The sequence below is a fragment of the Cibotium barometz genome, chromosome 23 (assembly GCF_041138505.1).
Source record: "Cibotium barometz isolate CiBa-2024 chromosome 23, ASM4113850v1, whole genome shotgun sequence".
Taxonomy (NCBI): Eukaryota; Viridiplantae; Streptophyta; class Polypodiopsida; order Cyatheales; family Cibotiaceae; genus Cibotium; species Cibotium barometz.
The window spans coordinates 29,152,565-29,175,278 of NC_141068.1; the positions used below are offsets into that span (position 1 = coordinate 29,152,565).

Consider the following 22,714-nt stretch of genomic DNA (forward strand, 5'->3'; position numbering starts at 1 on the left):
GAAGCACCTAATGCAAGAATTTAGGCCATTCCTTTTGAGATGACATCCATTTAGTGAGGTGAAAGGGAGAAGAGGGAAAAAATCATCATTTATTCATGAAAAAAAGCCATGAAAAGGGAAGAAGAAGACTGGAGAGACGGAAAACTCTCTCACTTGTAGTAAGAGTAGCACGATCCACGTGTAGCTCAATCCAATGGGATTTGCATCCCTGTCGGAGCTAGGGATTCGACCCGTACCGGTGCACAAGAGCTTATCCACAAATGGAGAGAATGCTCATGGCTACCACCACTTGACACTAGACTATGCATACACACAAGCTCAACTTGTCCTCATTCCTACACACCCCTTCATTCACAAATACAAGCAAGAGGAATACAATCACTATGCACTCAAGCAAAGAGAAAGACCTCACTCCACTCCTATCTTCCTACAAGCATGCACACATTCAAGCATCAAGCTTCCATGAAAGCTTCAAATCAATCCATGTACTCAAAAATGAAATACTAAAAGCATGCATAAGAGTAAAATGATTAGAGAAGAGGATGAGAAAGACTCATGACATTGCTAATGATTCAATGAAGAGATTTACCTCATACAATAATGTAGATGGGGCGAGAGAAGAGTCTTTACCTCTATGGAGAAGAGGGAGAGTAGGTCTCTCAAAGGAGCTCTTGCATGAACTAAGCCCAAAGTGTGTCTAAGCTCTCAAATGAGCCACCTTTTATACAAAAATTCTAGGACTCCCATAAGTCCCCATGTGGGATTATTATCAAACCCTCTCCCACATTCATCTACAAAGTGGAACTCTTTTCAAGAGCCCTAAGTATCGTTTTTGTTGCATCCTGGTATTGATCTTCATTTGCAAGCAACACTCCCCCCTTCCTATTTTGCGCACGTCCTCGAGCGCGGTAGTAGCAAGAGCTGCAACAAAAAAACAATTGATACAAGTAAAGTCCTTTATTGATAAAAAGAAAAGAAAAGAAAAATCAGCAATAATAATTACACACGTGAGCATACAAGTGCAAGGCTGATTATAGTTTTAAGTAGTACTAAAATAGGTGAGTAAAGACTAGTCAAAGTGAGACTTAAGTGGTAGATAATGCTATGCAAAGGCAAGTGTCTTTGTACACCTCCGATTATGACCGCAGTCTCAATGTCCTATCAGTATGTAAGTTACTCCTAAGTGGCAACCCTACTCCTAAGTATGAGCAAAGGTGATTGGAGCTCTCTCTTGTTGTTGTTGTTTTTTTTTTTTTTTTTTGATATGTGTGTAGAAGGTGATAAAGATTAAGGTTCTATCCCCATGAGACCCGAGCAATGGCCAAGAGACCTCCGCCAAGAGAATCTAAAGACCGCTAAGTATCTCAAGGGCGACAGACCCTTTTTCTTTCTTTTATGACCTAAGGAGTACCCCTTGAAGATGAGGGCATCGGTTTCGAGGGCCCATAGTGTACCCCCGAGTCCTACCAACATCTATCAAGGCGATAGATTCCTCAAAGGTCCTCTATTGAAGCTTCTAGACATCAGTGTTCACCCCATGGAAACCAAGGCATCGGCCCCAAGGTGCTGAGACATCCCCAGGTCCTACCAAGCACTTCGCATGGCGGTAGACACTTCATGTCGCAATTCACCTTGTATATATATTTTTGTAGGTTATATTTTCATAAATTTTTATTACTCGTAGCACCTAGCTCATATCTAAGAGATAACTACCACTAGGGATAACTAATATACCTTGAAGACATAAGTACTTGGCATACTCCCTTGGTATATATCCTACACTGTCTTTGGATAGACATATCTTTTACTAAGTCTTCTAAGACTCTAGAATTCACTCACCATATTTTAACTACAAATCAAAAACTCAAACCAGCCAATATTGTGTACATGCAAACCATATATTCGAAAGATAAGAGCACTTAAAGAAATAAAGATTAAGATTTGCATACACCTGTTGTAGTGCCCTGTTGATGTTGTTCGTTTGCCTTGAATAATTGCTGATCTTGTGCAGATTGCTTCTCCTTGATCCCTGTAGGCATAGCATATCTCCCCCCTTCCTAATTTGTGTGCACGATAGGTGGACTGTAGGGGCGTATCTGATGCTCTTCTTAAGCTGGGATCTCTGCAAAAATTTTATTAACCAACAAAGAAAGAAAACAAAAGAGTAAAATTTGTTAGTGGTGCCAATCACCGAATATAGCCGAGGGGAAAAAACCCGATGGGAAAAAAGTGCCCTGGCTTGTCGATCTTATTGCGGAGTCGTTGAACTTACCCTTGCGCTGGTGGTGGAGATTATCTCAAAAAGAACATAATCCTTTAAAGGCGTAAGGCACCACACTATTCAAACATTGATCTACCAAAGAGCTTCATTTGTAGTGCCAATGCCTTATCTTTGGTGTTAGGTATGTCCTTCTTGAGTGAAAATTTTATCAATTGTCTTGGAATTTGAGCAAGATAAGAGGTTTTAGGCTTTGAAATGCTAGAATCTATGCTCAAATGAGACTCCTTTGGAGTTGGATGTGTCTTAGGTACACCAGTTGATGGTGGAATTGTGTAACAAGGAGAATTTGGGACAACTGGTGACTCATTACATGTTTTAGGAAGATCAACACAAGTAGTTTTGTAGGTGCTATCACAGCCACCTTTCCTTTCTTGAAGAGTTTGTGTTGATGTCTTTTGCACCCACTGATATGGGCAATCAGGGATGACTCTTGGAATCTTTTTGAAACACTCTTTTACCTTTAGCAATCCATGGCATTTTGGAAGCCAAATTGCTGTTGCACCCTCATAATAACCTTGTGCTTTAAGAACCCGTTTTGGGACCCATCGAGTAACAATCCGAGGTTTGGGCTTGGAAATGATGTGCTTCTTAAGAGGCTTAGCAACTGGACTAGATGGTACAAGTTTGTACGCATCTTTGGGTAGCCACATTAATAATTCCTCCTTGCCCGGCCTTCTTTGAGCAGCAACTAGAGTAGTTGGAACATACCAGCCATGGCCCTCACTTGAGTACTCATCAATTATCCACATCATTTGTTTTGGAGCTTTAAGAGCAGATTTTGATTGTGGGTTGGGTAAGGTAGAAACATTACCCTTTTGACACAATAAAGCTCGTGGAGTAGCCGAGACTTCCTTAACATGCAATGCTGTTGTGGATGCATTCCTATAGTACAAATCATCTCGAAGGTTATGTGGTTGTACCATTCGTATAGGAACAATATCATATCCATCTGAGTCACAGAATTGAATTGGCTTCGGTAAAGCACATGTCGATAATGTTGCAAGGACATGACTCCATTCTAATGGATCAATTAAATGCTCAGGAAAGGGTTGTGGAATGTATGCCTCGTCTGATACACTTCGATTACCCTTAAGTCTCTCAGTGTTGAAATCCCTACATGAGGCTCCACACATCCATAGATCTTCTCGCCCATCTGACAATGTAATTCTTGAGCCTTCAGATGAAGCAGAATCAAACTCATCTATTGGAGACCTTGTTACATCACGATATGAGTGATTCCTTAGGTTGACCCTTGTGATGACAGAATCATGTCTGAGGTACAAATAATTGTATCCCCAATCTTGAATCATTTGAAATTGTCGCATGAATGGTCTACCCAATATCACTTCATAGTTTGGATGCTTTCCAAAATCCACCACTGCAAAGGTATGCTCATATTCAATCCCACATGTGGTGACCAATACGTTCTCGAGCAGCCCAAGGGGATGTTCTAAGCTTCCATCTGCTAGCTGCAAGCGCATCCTGGTACTCCTAATAGGTGGTTTGCCCCATTTTTCCCAAATAGACCTTGTTACAATGCCTACTCCTGCACCACTATCAAGTATTGCAGTTGAAGATACTTTTCACACTTCTAATGGGAGGGTAGCATTTCCCTGATCGTCCTCACAAAATTTTCCTACTTTGTTGATAGGAACTGGCATTACATGCTTTGTTTCAGAGTGTATAGTACACTCATGGTGACCCTTTTGTAGCAATACCTGCTCTGACAAACATGTGGCAATATCATTCCACAACTCAGGTTTAAGCTTAATCAATTCAAGCAAAGGTAAGTTACAAGCCACTGGTGCAGACAAAATAGCTTGCACCATACTCATATCTTTCTCCTTAGTCAACCTTTTATGCATGGAGGGTATCCTCAAGGTTTGAGAACAGTTCTCATATTCTCCCAGATAGGACAGTAAGGTTTTCATTGTATGCTTACTTCTCGGAGAAACAATTGTCTGAACTTCCTCCTGGATGCTTGGGCGTCCAAAGTTGTTTTCCGTGTCTCTGGTAAAATCCACCTCAGAGAATGGAGGCGAACTAACAGAAGACATGTTCCCATTAATTTTCTCATTTACTGCGGCCCACATGTCATTTGCCATGTCCTCATTAGCATCAATAATTTCATCATTGCATGGGAAGACAAGGCTGGGTGATGGCAGAATTTCTTCTTTCAATGGAGTGTCAATTAGTGCCGATCTTTCGCTTTGAGCTTGTGAAATGAACTCACTTTTCATTTCCCTACTTGATGACACTTCTGGTATGGTTTCTAATGTTGGCTTAAGAGAGGCTGGGCCCCAAGGAATAGGTGGTGGTGGTCCCTCAAGTATTGACTGAGCTTCCCTAATGAGTTGCTGGTGTACAGCTAGATTGATCTTCTCCTCACGAGGATTTGGGTATTCTTGAAGCTTTTTGGGTAGCTCAGATAAAGCTGCAATGCGACTTCTATGAGCATCAATGATGGCCTCTAGAGTCTCATTTACTTTATCCACAAAAACAGAACCCCCAGAACTATCCTCAGTCGTACTAGCCTCATCTTGTTTAACACTAGGCCCAGGTTGAGGTTGATGTTCCTCATGCACTTCTTGGGAAGTAAAAGTTTTATCCCTCATGTTTTGTTTAGAGGTTTCCTGAGAACTAGTGGATGTACTTTTAGTTTGTTTGTTTCGGTTCTTCTTCCTCCTAGTGGTCTTTTTTCTATTGGACTGTAGGGTCTCGTCCACTAGATTTGTCTTTGCATCCCTAGTTCGAGGTGTCTCATCAGTCTGTATTTCGGCATTTCGTGTCTGTGATCGAGTCATGACTCTAAGTGGCACGACATCCTCATTCTCAGATGAAGGTGGTGATGGAATTGCCCCTACAAGGTTAAGTGAAACCTTTGGTTGAGAGGTGCCTTCCTCATGTGGTTTCAACAGACAATCCTTCGGGAAGTGTTCGACACAACACCCTAGACAATATCTCTCTATTGGTGGAAATTGTTGTGCTGTTGTATTGGATCTAGATGCTTGCCTTGAGCGATGTGGACAATCACGAGCCCAATGGGGTTCTCCGCACTCATAACAGGGGCCCATTGGTTTGGTCTCTACTTTCCTTGGCTGCCATTGACCTGAGGGGCCTGGAGTCCTAGGTTGGTAGCCGCCTAGCAACATTAAAGAGTTTTGTTCCCCTGGTTGAGTCTCCAGTGCTTGGCTTGGGTATGCGGGACTTTCAAAGATATTTTCTTTGGATGAATATGATACATATTCTTCCTCCACATAGCCTGGGTTTACCAATTCTCTACACATATTTGAATTGTCATAGTCCACAACCCTTACAGGAGCAGTCCCTGGAGCAGGAGGTTGAACACCAAGAACAGGTCGTGCTTACTCTTGTGTCATCAGTGGCTTACGTTCAAAACTAGTATACTGTTGATACATTTGTGGAGCCACTCCACCCCTCGGTTGCTCACGTTCCTGTCTCATTCTCGCAATGCGATTACAATCCTGGGTGGTATGAGTAAAGTTCCAAGCACAGGCTTGGCACCACTTCTTTGTGGGTTGGTTTGTGACTAGAGGAGAAAAGGTATTACAGTCCTCTGTTTTATGGTCACCGCCACATGCTCCACAAAGATGAGGACCTGTAGGAAGTATACTCCTCATTCTCTGCTGCTGTTGTTGTGGCTGCATGGGTGGATGATAGGTCTGTCCCAATCTTCTTAGTACTAGGTTAGCTATCTGGTCTGGATTTACTAGCGCGCTAGACCCTGAACTTTGGTCATCACCCCACTGATTTCTAGGTTTCACCTCTGGGCCAGAACCATCTTGGAACTTGAAGTTATCGGTGAAATCCATAGCATCATGGCAACACTCATTGAAACTTGTATGCTTCTTTGCATAGAGATGTGTATGCAGTGTTGAATTTTTGAGGCCTTTTAAGAAGAGAGAAATTAATCGACTTTGGGCGGGCTTCTCATCTTCTGGGCAACGATTAATGTACTGCTTCATTCTATTTACACAGTCTCTAACACTCTCATTCTCTCCTTGCTTGAAAGAGTAGATGTGTGCTACCGTGTCATGTTGTATTCCCATCAAGGAAAAAGCAGCAATGAATCTCTCTTCCAAAACTCGTAAAGAAGTTTTGTCTGAAGCTTCTAATGCCTGAAACCAAGCAAGGGCTTTTCCTTCAAGAGTGAGTCCAAACCCTTCTATCTGAGTATGCTTATCAGCAACTTGCTCAGCTCGAACTGCTTGCCTAAAAGCTGCTACATGATCGTATGGATCTCCCGACCCTTCATACTTCTTAACCAATTTCTGAAGAGTTGATGGCCTTACTTGTCGTGAATACTCATCATAGGGCCTACGGCCTCTCGCTCTTAGTGGGAATTGTTCCTCTCTTTGGAAAGATGGTCCACATGTTTCCAAAATTGGTGTGGGTACCCTATTACCAGCCTCACCAAACCCCTCTAAAGATCTTGGCACCCTCATTTCAGGAGGTGCACTTATAGGAGGCCGAGTTGGCTCCCCTATCCTCCGATTGTTATAATGAGAAAGATGTTGTTGTGGTGGTGTGACCTGTGGTCGCACATTTGGTGTAGGACGATATCGTGGTGCTAGAGTTGGGCTACTAGCAGAGGTCCACTTAGATGTTGAAGGTCCCTCTCTAGTGAACTCTCGTAGGGGAGGAGCAACAGTTTCTCCAAGAAAGGCTGTCTCTCCTGGTTTGGCTGTATGTGTTGAGAATACTTCCATAAATAATGGTTGTCCTTTCCACGTGAGTTCCCTAATCTCTTTCCAATCTAACGTTCGATATTCATTGGCCCATTTATCAACTATTCTGTTCATGTGTCCTGCACACTTCTCAACTACCACTACATAAGCTAGAGGAAGATCCAGCTCTGGCGATTTTGTTGTGGCATAGTATCCCTCTAACGAATCCTTATAGACCTCTTGAAGTGGGTCATCCTGTAAGACCTTTGTCACAGGAATTTGTCGTACAAACTCCCATTGGCTTTCAGCCCCCTGATCCAATTTGCTCTTGCCTTTCCTATCCCTTTCCAAATTTAGATCTACAAGAAGTAAATCATCTATGGATGGCTTTGAGGACTGGGCATTGGATGGTCCAGGCATGTCCGGCTCGATGAGCCAATCATCTCTAGACACCCTTGCTCTGGAAAGTTCTGATAAATCTAAGAACTCGGTTTTAGAGAGCTCCCCTAATTTGTCTACCTTTTCTGGATGGTAGGTGACTTCGTAGCGAACACCATCTCCACCCATATACATGTTACCCTGGTCATTGACTAGAGGTGCTCTATCAAGTTCTGAGAATATGTCGGCGATCTTAACAAGATACCGTTGTTGTGGGTCCCTAAAGATCTCAGCTCCTTGAGCATTTGTGTAGACATATTGGAGTCTCACATTGAGTGTTAACCCCATGGTGTCAGCTTCAAATGGATTAAAGGATCTTGAGGGTGTTCTATTTGGGGCTACGGGATGACTATTTGTCGGCACTAGATTATCCATGGACAATGAACTAGTTGTTCTAGAGGAAAGGGTATCGGATTGGGATTCAGAAAGGGTTTCAGCAATATCTGCCAAATTGCCTACCGATTGGGTCCCACTTTCTTGCGTAGGTACTCTAGAAGGTGCCCTAGGTCCTATGGCAGAATCTACACGACGTCCCGACCGCAAGTGCATAAGGTCAAAATTTTGTTTTGGTTTTTTTATGTGTTTTTGTTTCGTTTTGTTTTTTGGTTTTTGTGTTTTTGTTTTTTTTTTTGATAATTTTTCCCTACCTAACCACTAGAGACAATTAAAAAAGAAAATGTATGGTGTACATATCTAACCTATTTTTTTTTAATTGTTTTTATTTTTAAAATGATTTTATGATTTTTTTGATTTTTACTCTCTTTTTTTTTTAATTTACACAAAATTATGAATCACCCTAAAAAAAAAAATACTAACTATGCACAAAGTTACAAAAATGAAAAAAATGCAGTTTACACTAATGAAGAACTACAAAATATGCGAAAAATAATAGACTCCTAAAAAATCAAAAAATTTCCTTTTGTTTGTTTGTTTTTTTTTTGTTTTTTGTTTTTTTTTAATAAAATGAATAAATTTCGTGCCAGATAAAAAAAATATGACTATACTAATTATGCATCATTTACAAAAATTTTATAAAAAATAAAAAATGCAAGCTACTTAAATTATGCAAAATTTTAAATGATGAATAATGATTTCAAAATAAAAATTGTTTTTTTCTTTTTTAATCTCTTTTTTTCTTTTTTAATTCCTTTTTTTTTCTTTTTTAATCTCTTTTTTTCTTTTTTTTTAAAATAAAAAATATTATTTTTTTTGTTTATTTTTTTAAATTTAAAAATAAAAAAAACATAAAAATTAATTAAAAAAAATAAAAAAATAAAAAAAATGAAAAAATCCACTAACCTTATCGTCTGCTCGCCGCTCGTCCCGGATTTCGCGCCTGCGCGCACGTGGATCCTTCAATGCACCAGCTCACCACCGCGTCCGTCTTCTTCGCGTTCGCCTCCACGCAGCCAGACCCTCACAGCTCTGCTGCAGAGTCGCCTTTGCTGCCCGCTTAGCAGATGGCCAAAGCTCTCATCACCCGGCCTTCGTCGCCTTGATCCTCGCTGCCCGGCCTTCGCTGCTACTCGCTTCCTCCACCACAGCCAGCAGCTCTTTAGCACCGCCGGCTTCTGCAGCCTTCACTGGCCTTCACGCGTCTGCCGACTGCTGCCCGCCACCGCTTCTTGTTGCCGCCGACGACTGGATCTCCTCCAGCCTCACTCACCTTCGCCTTCTACCACCTTCTCCTTCTGCCGGCTGCTCACTCACCGTCGCCTTCTGCCGGCTGGTGTTCAGTGATGCCGACGCCGAGCTTCTACTCCGTGCTGCCGACGCCGCCCACCACTCCGTCGCCTTTTTCTCTTTAAAAAAAAAAAAAATAAAAAATATTTCACTTCCTCAGTTGCAATCCACGGTTTAGCGTTACCTTTCTTCGCTCGCCTTGATCTTCACTTAGCTGCCGACCATTGCACGTCAATATATATATATATATATATTTCTATTTGTCGGCCGCCTTTCACAACTGCAATCCACAGTTTCGCCTCAAAGCTGCCATGTCAGTATATAAAATATATATATTTATATATATATTTTGTTTTAAAAGCCACCTTCGCTGCTACTACACGCCGTCAACGTATATATATATATATATATATATATATATATATATATCTCTAGTGTTTGGCCGCCTACCCTTAGCTTTTCAACTGGCCGCCTTACAGCCACATGAAATAGATATATATATATATGTATATATATATCTATTTTTTTCTTTGATATGCTTGATGGAAACGCCTCCCCTCACCATAACAACACAACAAAACAATAAAGGAAAGAAAGCCGCTTCACTACTTCCTACCTCCCTTCTCTTCCGCTCTCCCCCTTAAGCGGGCTTCGCACTTTGGGAGCCTATGGAGCTTGCATAAGCTATGGAAAAGCTTAGCAATGCACCTCTTTTATTATTATTATTTTTTTATTTTTCACTAATTACATGTTTAGCGAAAAGCATGAAAGCATGAAATGGCAAAAGAAAACAATGAATGTAAGCATAAGGACGGTACTTAAAAAGCAATAAAACAAAAAAAAATAAAAAAAACAATGCGGGAGAAACCTCAACCGCTCAATGGTTAACCTTATCCACTCACACTGGGATCACACACCCAAACTTAACCTAATCACTCAATGGTTTTGCAACCAAAAGAGGAAATAATGGTGGTTTCCACACACTCTCAACCGGATTTGAGTCTTCTCCCCGGCAGCGGCGCCAATGGAGAGACGGAAAACTCTCTCACTTGTAGTAAGAGTAGCACGATCCACGTGTAGCTCAATCCAATGGGATTTGCATCCCTGTCGGAGCTAGGGATTCGACCCGTACCGGTGCACAAGAGCTTATCCACAAATGGAGAGAATGCTCATGGCTACCACCACTTGACACTAGACTATGCATACACACAAGCTCAACTTGTCCTCATTCCTACACACCCCTTCATTCACAAATACAAGCAAGAGGAATACAATCACTATGCACTCAAGCAAAGAGAAAGACCTCACTCCACTCCTATCTTCCTACAAGCATGCACACATTCAAGCATCAAGCTTCCATGAAAGCTTCAAATCAATCCATGTACTCAAAAATGAAATACTAAAAGCATGCATAAGAGTAAAATGATTAGAGAAGAGGATGAGAAAGACTCATGACATTGCTAATGATTCAATGAAGAGATTTACCTCATACAATAATGTAGATGGGGTGAGAGAAGAGTCTTCACCTCTATGGAGAAGAGGGAGAGTAGGTCTCTCAAAGGAGCTCTTGCATGAACTAAGCCCAAAGTGTGTCTAAGCTCTCAAATGAGCCACCTTTTATACAAAAATTCTAGGACTCCCATAAGTCCCCATGTGGGATTATTATCAAACCCTCTCCCACATTCATCTACAAAGTGGAACTCTTTTCAAGAGCCCTAAGTATCGTTTTTGTTGCATCCTGGTATTGATCTTCATTTGCAAGCAACAAAGACCATGCTTGTGTAGGGGAGCTTTACACCAACTCCTAGTTTATAAATTTTGACTAGTCCTCCATTTTTTACCAAGAGAAGCTCTTGTCCCCACCATTTTTGACACGTTTTGGGCACTCTATTGGACACAAAGCCTATAACGATGACCATATTTAACCAATTAAGCTCTTGGTTAGCTTCAAGTGTTCAAAACCAACTCCCCACCATGCCTGCTAGTTGGACTTGTACATGCATGTCAAACTATGTCACATGCATGAGCACTAATGACCACAGTCATGCTCTAATACCAAATGTAATGCATGGATGCAATGCACATGCAAGGAAGTAATGAAAATACACAAATAGACCTTAGAAAAGCATAGGCTAGCTTGCTTACTTATTGTGAAAAGATGAGAAATCACTTACATCCAAGTCTAAAAAGAGAAGAGGAGTTCAATGCGTAACACATCACTATTTATCTCCAAGACTTCTTGGCACGAAAAATAAAGAAACTTTGAAAACACAAATTTTCTATGTTCAAAGGAAAAAAGGTCTGAAAGACTATACCCCCCTAAAAACACCGAATGGTTCTCTCACTTGCTTTGACATCGACACATGTAGGCTTGTCTATGACTACAACAAAAACAGGAACAGACCACCCTACAAGCAAGAACTCTTATTAGAGAAGAAAGGCCAAAGGTGGGCCCTTGTGGTGCCTTCTTGTGTCATAAATATTTTGGAGAAGTCCTAGTCCCTTGAAGAGATGGAGTTCGTTGCCAAGGTCATGAGAACAAGAAAGAGCCCCAAACTTGATGGCCTGCCATAAGAGTTCTTTCAAGGATTTTGAGAGGTTATAAGACCAACTTCACTTTGCATCAAGCACCATAGCAAAAGAACTAGCATGCTACAACCTACCACTTACTATCAACACTCGAGCCATTAATTCGATCCACAAACATGGAGAAAAGGGCCTACCCAACAACTAGAGGCCTCTTACCATGATGAACACCATCTACAATGTCTTTGCCATATCCCTCACATTGCAGCTCAAGAACCACTAAAAGAGTCGATATACAAAAGAGAAAAAAATCTCAATCAAAGGTAGATACATTCCACGTAGCTCTTTCTTTCATTTACATTATATTATGACAAGGCTTCTAACATACTAGAATGGTCTTACAGGTTGGAGTCCCTTTAGTCCATGGGCCAGGGGCCCAATTTCACAAATGGGTTAAGATTTTATTAGCCAAAGCACATGATAAATCTTAGTCAATGGAAAATTGTCAAAATCTTTCTCCCTATCATGTTTGTCCAACAAGGCTACCCAATCACCCTTCTTCTTTCTCTCATTGCAACAAATGGGTTCAACTAGGTTATTGATTAGGCAATGATGGAAGAAAAAATAAAGGGCATCTCCCATCCCAACAACACCCAACAATTATGCCTACAACAATTTGCTAATTATACTAACTTGCTCTGGTCCATCCTGATGACTCATGCATCTATAATTTTTGGGAGTGCCTTCAACAATTTGCTAATTTTTGGGAGTGCCTTCAACAATTTGCTAATTATACTAGTGCTCTAGTCCACCTTGACGACTCATGCATCTATACTTTTTGGGAGTGCCTTCCACACTTTGGAGAACCTCAAGGTTTATCATTAACCGAGCTACTTATAATTATCTTCCCTAGTGTGGTTCACTAATTTGGGCTACACATATATCCATGATGTCAGGCCTTTTGTCTCCTCAACATTCTAATGGGATTCAATGTCACCATGTCTCAACACTACAAATGGGCCATGATTAGGTTTCAAGAGAAGCTTAATACATTGTAGGGTTTCCAAAGGTCCTTGTTAGGTAGAGCCATTGTGCTCACGCACTTCCTTGTTGTGGAAATCTTCCCTCACTCATCTTCATGAAGTTGAGTCACTATGTAGTGCTTTCTTTTCGGCCAAAGAGAATGGTAGACACAAGATTAACAAAGTGATCTATTCCCACTATAATGAGTTAGGGATCCCAAACCTTTGGGAGCTGTCCAGAGGAGAGTGGCAACCTCTAGTGTATTATCAACTAGACAAAAGAAAAGAGTGTGCTCCTTCAATGCCATAACCAAACCTTTCATGTTACATGCCTTGCTCAATGGAACAAATTGCCTAGTACACCTCTACTTTAGTCATATCTCCTCCACGAGAGAGTTCTCTAGTCAACAGAGTTGGGACCTTGAGATAGCAAGAAACTAAAACTACAATGGGTTGGGGATGACATAAGAGACATCTGAGGTACAAGTCAGGATGACATCCAGATTCTCTTATACACTACAACACTGCATAGGGGATGGTCCATCGGTCCGTGATAAAGGGTGATCGATTTCTCATGAGGAAATTCGTTCTCCATTCAACCCATCTATCAACAAATTCATGTTGATGATAAGAAGGGTGGACTTGTGGCTTGATCATAAATTGCACCTCCTCCTTTCCCAAGGCCATACTAACCTTTGAGCCCAGAATTCACTAAGTAATATGAAAGGTAGCACATGCATGTAATAGAACTTGGTTTTTAATTTTCTTGTGGAGTTACAGAACATATACATATAGAGAGGATATAGAAATATATTTTAATTGCATGCACATTCTCTATATGGTTTTTTAACATAGTGAAACCTAGCCTTTGAGCCTTCAAGTGGTACAATTATACAAGACTACTTCCAATCCCCAAATTTGTGGAGGATGCAACACCTCTGTGAGAAACATTGAGTCACACAGGTGGCTCCAATTGTGGTCTCGCAAAGAGTGGCACTACAAGGGATTGGGCTCATACCCGCGCTCTTAGCCGCTAAAAATGACTTGTGAAAAAAAGTAGCGGGCCCGTGTATCAGCGCGTGTATCATCGCGGCCAGAGACATGCGTGTAAAACCGCGTGTATAGTACCACTCAGACGCGCGTATACACGGGTGTGTAGCCGCGTTTTTTACACAGACGCGTTGATACACGCAGCTATACACGCTTTTTCTTATATTAGACGCACTTATACACAGGTGTATAGCCGCATCCTGTTCAGTTCCAATGTCCCAGACGCGTTTATACCTGCGTCTATACACGCGTTTCTTTAATTTAGATGCGCTTATACACGCGTGATTGCCAGTTTATACGCATTAATACACGCGTAATTTCCAGGGTATCCGCGCAGATACATGCATGTTTTAGCAGTTCTGACGCGTTTATACACGCGAACAGAGAGCAAAAAAAATAATCCAGAGAGTGCTATTTGATGCCTGAATACTGTTCCAGCATTCCAGCACCCAATAGCACTCTTTGGTTTAGGGTTTTTGGTGCATTAGACCATCCCATTAGACCATCCACGAAGAACATATGCACGAGGGAGATTAAGACAAGAATGACATGAATGCATACATTGTCATTACACGATTCAAGACAGACATGAATGTAATACTATCGATCAATCAATTCAATATTACTATCAAAATTTCATACATGTATACAAGGGAGTCCATATCTCGAAGTAGCCCATGGCTTGAGTTTACAAAAAAATATATACAATCACATCCTCAATATGGAATGTGATACTACAAGTCTGAGTACTACTCAGACCCAGATGATGACTCGGTGCTCCCCCCATGCTCAGATGAGCTCACATCGGTCGGAATGTCCGAGGAGTAGTGCTCACGTCCACCCTCTGCAGCGGCGGCCGGTGGATCATCAGCAGATTGTGCCTGTTCAAGTAATATATAGTATATAAGTATATATATATGCAATTCAATAAACCAAAACCATTCGTTACGAATTTTCAAGTACCTGTCGACCGTATGGTCTCATGGCCATCTCAAACTGCGCGTCCGTAATACGTCCCTCGGCTCTGAAGATGGCCCACGTGTCACGTCTGCTATGCCGGCGAGCATACGCAGTATCGTGGGTTGTGGGCTTCCTCCCCGTAACCCGTCGCGCTGTATCATAATCAACACAATTTGTAAGATTAAAACAATCATAGAATCAATGAATTAAGTAAGCAATCAAATAAAGTGGCAGGATACTTACGAACTCTGCCTCCCATGACTCGACGCCGCCAGATCCGAAATGCGAAGATCCAATGGTCTCCATCTGGATCCGTCGTGCCTCCACATGCTGCCTGCTCTTCACGCCACCCTCTGCTCGTTTCTTTGCCTCCTTCCACTCGCGTTTGTACGCAGTGGCAGGTTTCTCGGCAGGATAGCCACCCGCAGCTACATTTAGCCGGTCATCGTACGCGAGTTTTTTAAGGTGAGATCTTTTATTACTTAAGATCTTCCTTATTCGCGTCCTTCCCCATACATCCGAGAATGTAGCATGTGGGGGATTGGGGTACTGACTATGTACACTATCACCTCCCCAACTAATCGGCTATTTTGATCTTTAAATTTAATAAAACAATTTCCATATGAGTTTGATACTACCCCACGCATGTACTCCATTACCTCCCTCCCCCTCGCATCCATCACTATCCCGCCCCTATCCGTCACATCATAGCAGACTACTCTCTCTATCTCTCTCATCTCCTCCTCTTCCGAACTGTCTTCTCTAACTCTTCTCTCTCTATCTCCTCTCTCACCGCGTGCCCTACTACCTCCCCCACTTCCCCCACCTCCCCCACCAAAGCACCCGCCGCATCCTCCACTCCCACTCTTCCTACTGCTGCGGGTGGAGTCACGACTGGGGGATTGTCTACGTGACGGTGGCTGTGAGCCCTGACGTGACGGTGGCTCTGAGGGAGCACGTGATGGTGGCTGTGAGGGTGTACGTGAGTGTGTCTGGGACGAGGTATGTCTCCTCGGTGGACGTGGAAGAGGAGAAGCTGCATGCCGTCTTGTCGGACTCGGAGGAATAGACGGCACTGGAGTGCCCTGGATACTCGCGGTAGGGGTATAGACACCAGGCAGGGAAGGAGGGGGATGGGCATACATATACTCTGTAAGCTCAACCGGACCAGGTTGGCGCCCAAAGTGATTCATCATCTCCATCAACCAATTGCTGTACGCAAATGGATCGGATGAAGAACCTAGAATATCCATAAAGAACCTGCAACAAACATCTTCATGTACATCATGGGCTGTCTCTAGACTCACACAAATATCATCATTCAAGTCAGTTGCCTGCAAATCATGAAATTTGAAACGCCGCAGTTTTTTGTCTGCAGAAACGCGTGTATACACCCGTCAAAAAACGCGTGTATACACCCGTCCAGAAACGCGTGTATATGCGCGTGAACATACTCTGCAGACAGTTTACATGCGTTTCTACACGCGTTCGTACACGCGACCTGCGAAAAAATTTTCTCGAAAAGACCGACCCCCCGACAAAGATAGAATGTCCTTATAAAAGGACCAGCCATTGTCGCCCCTGTCAGGATGCAGTAACCCAATCGTGTGCAAAAAGACAAACCCAAAGAGCAAAGAGCAAAGTAAACAAATCTGACAAAAGAGACAAGGCACAGGACAAAGTGACTCACCTCTGAAAAAGTGAGTCTTCTCTGCTCCTTCTCTGCTCCCTCCTTCTCCCGTGTGTGTGCTCCTTTCTCTGCTCCCTCCTTCCTGTTGGAAGAGGCGAAAACAGGCGAAAACGCATGCACTGTTGATTTCTTAGTTCAAAATCTATATTTGGGGAAGGCGGGCTATTTTTAGTTTAAACATACCGCCGCGTTTATATTCGCGTTTATAAACGCGGGTATATTCGCGTGTATGTGATTTTAGCTGCGTTTATACACGCGTTTTGCAGAAAGTAGCCGCGTGAATACACGCGCTTTTTAGGAAGTAGCCGCGTGAATACACGCAATTTTTAGGAGATAGCCGCGTCAATACACGCGATTTTGTGCTTTCATTAAGAACATATAATGATTTTGTGTTTTCTGATTTGTACACAGGATGTCATCAACCTCTTCAAGCAGTTCTGGGGAAGATGAGACAATGCGTCATCGTAATCGCGATGTGTGGTTGGGACAACGGATCAAATGTATGTGTAATCGATGTCAAGGATGCATTGTACGAGCACGTCGAATTACCTTGAATCACATCTCCATGTATGGAGAATGGAATCAAACAGGTTTAGAGGTGAGTAGATGTAAATTGATGGTATTCAAATGACTCATGGTATCCAAATTAAATTAATAGAGTTGTAACATAAAATTTGATAAATTGAAGCAGGATGCAGTACCACACCCTAACATGGTACCCTACGCGCAACGAGAGCACGTAAAGCGTCGACGAGATGATGCTGGAGCTTCGGGATCTATTGTCAGAGATGAGTGGGAAAGGGACGACAATAGCCCTGCACCCCACGAAGTTGTGGAAGAGGAGGTGCTTGATGATATGGTGCGGAATCTTTTTAAGGATGATCCCAAAGGTATGGACGACGATGATATGGAACAAGAGCATCTTTATAAGGCTTCATCGACACCGGTGTTTGAAGGGTGCACATTCTCAGTTTTACGTGCTTCACTTGAACTACTTAATATACAAACAGTTTATGGATGGAGCAATGCAAGTCTTGACGCATTGTTGAAGTAAGCATTCTAACTTACAAATTTGAATTAGTGGTTTAAGGTTTAGGATTTAAGACTAATTATAATTGATGATATTGGATGCAGGCTATTATCAAACATGCTTCTAAAGGAAAATAGACTACCCACCTCAAGAGACATAGCGAGGCGCTATGTGACATCTCTTGGAGGACTGGATTATGATAAAATACATGCATGCGTCAATGATTGCATTCTCTTTCGTGGGACGCATAAGGAGGCTCTACATTGTCCCACTTGTGGTGAAGCAAGGTACAGAACAGATATGAAGAGTTTTGATGTACCTCGTAAAGTCTTGCGACACTTTCCTATAATTCCTCGCATCAAACACATGTTCAAGTGCAAATCCATAGCAGAGCTCATGTCATGGCATTCCTCACATCGATCGGATGATGGCATGTGGAGAATTCCCGCAGACACTCCTGCTTGGAAGCATATTGAAGATGAGTGGCCCAGCTTTAAAACAGAGCCCAGAAACTTGAGACTTGGCCTGGGTATGGATGGAGTGAATCCATTTGGTTTCAAAAGCACCGCATACAGCGTGTGGCCAGTTGTGTTGGTGAATTACAACCTTCCACCATCAATGGCGATCAAGAAGGGACATCTTATGTTATCCCTTCTAATTCCAGGGAAACATAAGGTCAAGCATATGGATGTTTATCTTGAACCACTGATTGATGAGTTGGAGGAACTATGGAGAGGTGTTGCGGTGGTGGACATTAGTAGGCCTCCCTCCTCTCGACACTTCGACTTAAAAGCAGTGTTGATGTGGACAATGCATGACTTTCCAGGATACAGCGATTGTTCTGGTAAGAATTCTAATTACCTCCCTACTCTATTACTATTGGCTATATATATTAATTAGACGGTTTGACTTTATTATTCTAACTTTTATTTATATTTTAACAGGTTTGAAAACATCGGGTAAACATGCATGTCCTGTTTGTGGCCCTTCGTTAGTACATGAGTATGCTGATGGTTTGTGTAAGACTATATTCGATAATCATCATCGATTTCTCCCCTCAGATCATCCTAAATATGTTGCTAGTAAGAGTAACATTCCTCCACAAACACTTCGTGCAAAAGATTGGAAGCGTATTTGGGAGTCTACAACTATTCTTCCTCCAGATGGCATGAATAGGTATAGTGATGTTTTTTCAATCTTGTTTTGTGTAGTCTCTAATTGGATTAAAAGGTCACATAGAGCAATCCCTTGTGCAGGTACTCCATTTTTTTTCGGCTGCCATATTGGACCCATCTTAAGATCAACCATCTTCTTGATCCCATGCACATCTTCAAGAATGTGGGATCTGGTATTTGGGAACATATTACTGGTAAACGAGACAATGTTAGCGTACGTGAGGACTTGCGGGTCGCAGGACGTATGCGTCAAGCTTGGCCACGAGAGGTGGGTGGGCACGTTCGTCTTCCGCCTGCACCATGGATTATATCAAAGAAAGAGGAGAAGCAGGTAAAGCAGGCCATCACCACTTTGCGTACTCCCACTGGATGCATGAGATCATTGAAGGGAGCCTTTACAACCACTAAGAAAAGAGGCGTTGAGCAACTATATGGGTTGAAGTCCCACGATTGGCACAAGATGCTTCAAGTAAGTGTTTTCCAAGTCTTGTACGTACGTTGAAATTAAATTTTGTAATGCCATAAACCATAAATGTGCTCTTATGTGCGTAGTTCATACTACCTACTAGCATCGACCATTGTGCGAATAAGAGTTTGAAAAAATGTATTTATAAGATGGGCGAGCTTGTGAGGTATGTAAAACCCATGCTTAGATCACCCTTCATTATACCTTGCAAAATGAACGTGCATGAGGTATAACGTACTATTTATTTATTTTTCAGATATGTTAGTTCCAAAGCAATTGATCCAGCCATGTTGGATGATGCGCGTGTTATGGCAGTGGAGGTGGTTTGTTTGGTAGAGGAGACTTTTCCGCGAACCATTCTCATAAGTCAACTACATCTCATTGTGCATTTAGTGGACGAAATTGCTTTATGTGGTACTGTGCATGCACGTTGGATGTTCTTCCTAGAGCGCTTCATGAAGACCTTAAAAGACTTTGTGAGGCAAAGTGCAAGGCCTGAAGGAAGCATGGCCGAGGGTTGGTTGATACAAGAGTCTCTTGTATATATTTCAGAATTTCTTGGTCAGGTGGACAGCTCTTTGCCACGACTATGGAGCAATGAAGAGGACTTGAGGATGACCTCTATTGTGCCTCAAGGAAAAGGACAGAGTAAAGTAATTGACAGAACATTGATTGATGATCTCAATTTCACTTGTATCCTTAATAGTGATGTGATGAGCAGATGGGTTACAAGATATGAGGATGCAAAGACAAAAAGGCAAGCAGAAAGAGCTCTCTTTCGGAGGCAACATGGCTCTCGGAAGGCGTACCCTAAGCATCTAGCAACACTTCCGAATGATATCCATGTTGATTGGTTGCATGAGGAAATGGAGAGAGCAGAGAGCGACGAGGGGCTGCATATCACGGCGGAAGAATGGGAGTATGCACGAGGATGCATGTCAAAGGTACATAGAACTAATGTTTTGCATTAGTTGTAAGTGATTTGCTTTTAATATTTATTCACATTGCTTACACAAATATTGCTTCTATTTTGGTCCAGTGCACTATGTTCAATGCTATATGGTGTGAAGGCAAGCATTTTCGAACACAAAGAATTGATGAAAAGAGAAATACACAAGATTGCGGTGTCATTAGTAGCTTTGAGGGAGCTAATGGAAAAATGGATGATTATTGTGGCATAATCCAAGACATATTTAGGCTTGACTTTCGTCGCTTCTTTGTGTATGTTTTGGATGTCAAATGGCAAATGAACGTGGTGGAAAAAGGGCCTGATGCAACGATAAAACGCCATGCAAGTGGATATGTAACTATTGACTCTACAAAGTTCTGGCAAACAAAGAAAGATAGGCTCGTATTGCCACAACAATGTGACACTACAAGGGATCGGGCTCATACCCACGCTCTTAGCCGCTAAAAATGACTTGTGAAAAAAAGTAGCGGGCCCGTGTATCAGCGCGTGTATAATCGCGGCCAGAGACATGCGTGTAAAACCGCGTGTACAGTACCTCTCAGACGCGCGTATACACGGGTGTGTAGCCGCGTTTTTTTATACAGACGCGTTAATACACGCCCCTATACACGCTTCTTATTATATTAGACGCGCTTATACACGGGTGTATAGCCGCATCTTGCTCAGTTCCCATGTCCCAGACGCGTTTTTACTTGCGTGTATACACGCGTTTCTTTAATTTAGATGCGCTTATACACGCGTTATTGCCAGTTTATACGCGTTAATACACGCGTAATTTCCAGGGTATCCGCGTAGATACACGCGAGTTTTAGCAGTTTTGATGCGTTTATACACGCGAACAGAGAGCAAAAAAAAAATCCAGAGAGTGCTATTTGGTGCCTGAATACTGTTCCAGCATTCCAGCATCCAATAGCACTCTCTGGTTTAGGATTTTTGGTGCATTAGACCATCCCATTAGACCATCCACGAAGAACATATGCACGAGGGAGATTAAGACAAGAACGACATGAATGCGTACATTGTCATTACACGATTCAAGACAGACATGAATGTAATACTATCGATCAATCAATTCAATATTACTATCAAAATTTCATACATGTATACAAGGGAGTCCATATCTCGAAGTAGCCCATGGCTTGAGTTTACAAAAAAATATATACAATCACATCCTAAATATGGAATGTGATACTACAAGTCTGAGTACTACTCAGACCCAGATGATGACTCGGTGCTCCCCCCATGCTCAGATGAGCTCGCATCGGTCGGAATGTCCGAGGAGTAGTGCTCACGTCCACCCTCTGCAGCGGCGGCCGGTGGATCATCAGCAGCTTGTGCCTGTTCAAGTAATATATAGTATATAAGTATATATATATGCAATTCAATAAACCAAAACCATTCGTTACGAATTTTCAAGTACCTGTCGACCGTATGGTCTCATGGCCAACTCAAACTGCGCGTCCGTAATACGTCCCTCGGCTCTGAAGATGGCCCACGTGTCACGTCTGCTATGCCGGCGAGCATACGCAGTATCGTGGGTTGTGGGCTTCCTCCCCGTAACCCGTCGCTGTATCATAATCAACACAATTTGTAAGATTAAAACAATTCATAGAATCAATGAATTAAGTAAACAATCAAATAAAGTGGCAGGATACTTACGAACTCTGCCTCCCATGACTCGACGCCGCCAGATCCGAAATGCGAAGATCCAACGGTCTCCATCTGGATCCGTCGTGCCTCCACATGCTGCCTGCTCTTCACGCCACCCTCTGCTCGTTTCTTTGCCTCCTTCCACTCGCGTTTATGCGCAGTGGCAGGTTTCTCAGCAGGATAGCCACCCGCAGCTACATTTAGCCGGTCAAATCGTACGCGAGTTTTTTAAGGTGAGATCTTTTATTACTTAAGATCTCCCTTATTCGCGTCCTTCCCCATACATCCGAGAATGTAGCATGTGGGGGTTTGGGGTATCGACTATGTACAGCCTCTATCACCTCCCCAACTAATCGGCTATTTTGATCTTTAAATTTAATAAAATAATTTCTATATGAGTTTGATACTACCCCACGCATGTACTCCATTACCTCCCTCCCCCTCGCATCCATCACTATCCCGCCCCTATCCGTCACATCATAGCAAACCACTCTCTCCATCTCTCTCATCTCCTCCTCTTCCGAACTGTCTCCTCTAACTCTTCTCCCTCTATCTCCTCTCTCACCGCGTGCCCTACTACCTCCCCCACCTCCCCCACCTCCTCCACCAAAGCACCCGCCGCATCCTCCACTCCCACTCTTCCTACTGCTGCGGGTGGAATCACGACTGGGGGATTGTCTACGTGACGGTGGCTGTGAGCCCTGACGTGACGGTGGCTCTGAGGGAGCACGTGATGGTGGCTGTGAGGGTGTACGTGAGTGTGTCTGGGACGAGGTATGTCTCCTCGGTGGACGTGGAAGAGGAGAAGCTGCATGCCGTCTCGTCGGACTCGGAGGAATAGACGGCACTGGAGTGCCCTGGATACTCGCGGTAGGGGTATAGACACCAGGCAGGGAAGGAGGGGGATGGGCATACATATACTCTGTAAGCTCAACCGGACCAGGTTGGCGCCCAAAGTGATTCATCATCTCCATCAACCAATTGCTGTACGCAAATGGATCGGATGAAGAACCTGGAATATCCATAAAGAACCTGCAACAAACATCTTCATGTACATCATGGGCTGTCTCTAGACTCACACAAAT

At 42.8% G+C, this 22,714-nt stretch overlaps 1 long non-coding RNA gene across 1 annotated transcript; it reads right to left on the reverse strand.

The window, feature by feature from the left end:
- Positions 1-14,657: 14,657 nt before the first annotated feature.
- On the reverse strand, positions 14,658-15,014 carry LOC147625825 (uncharacterized). The gene is made up of 2 exons (XR_015268808.1): positions 14,892-15,014; positions 14,658-14,800 (listed from the first exon to the last, which is right to left on the reverse strand). It is a non-coding gene; the product is annotated as an uncharacterized LOC147625825 (long non-coding RNA).
- Positions 15,015-22,714: the final 7,700 nt, after the last annotated feature.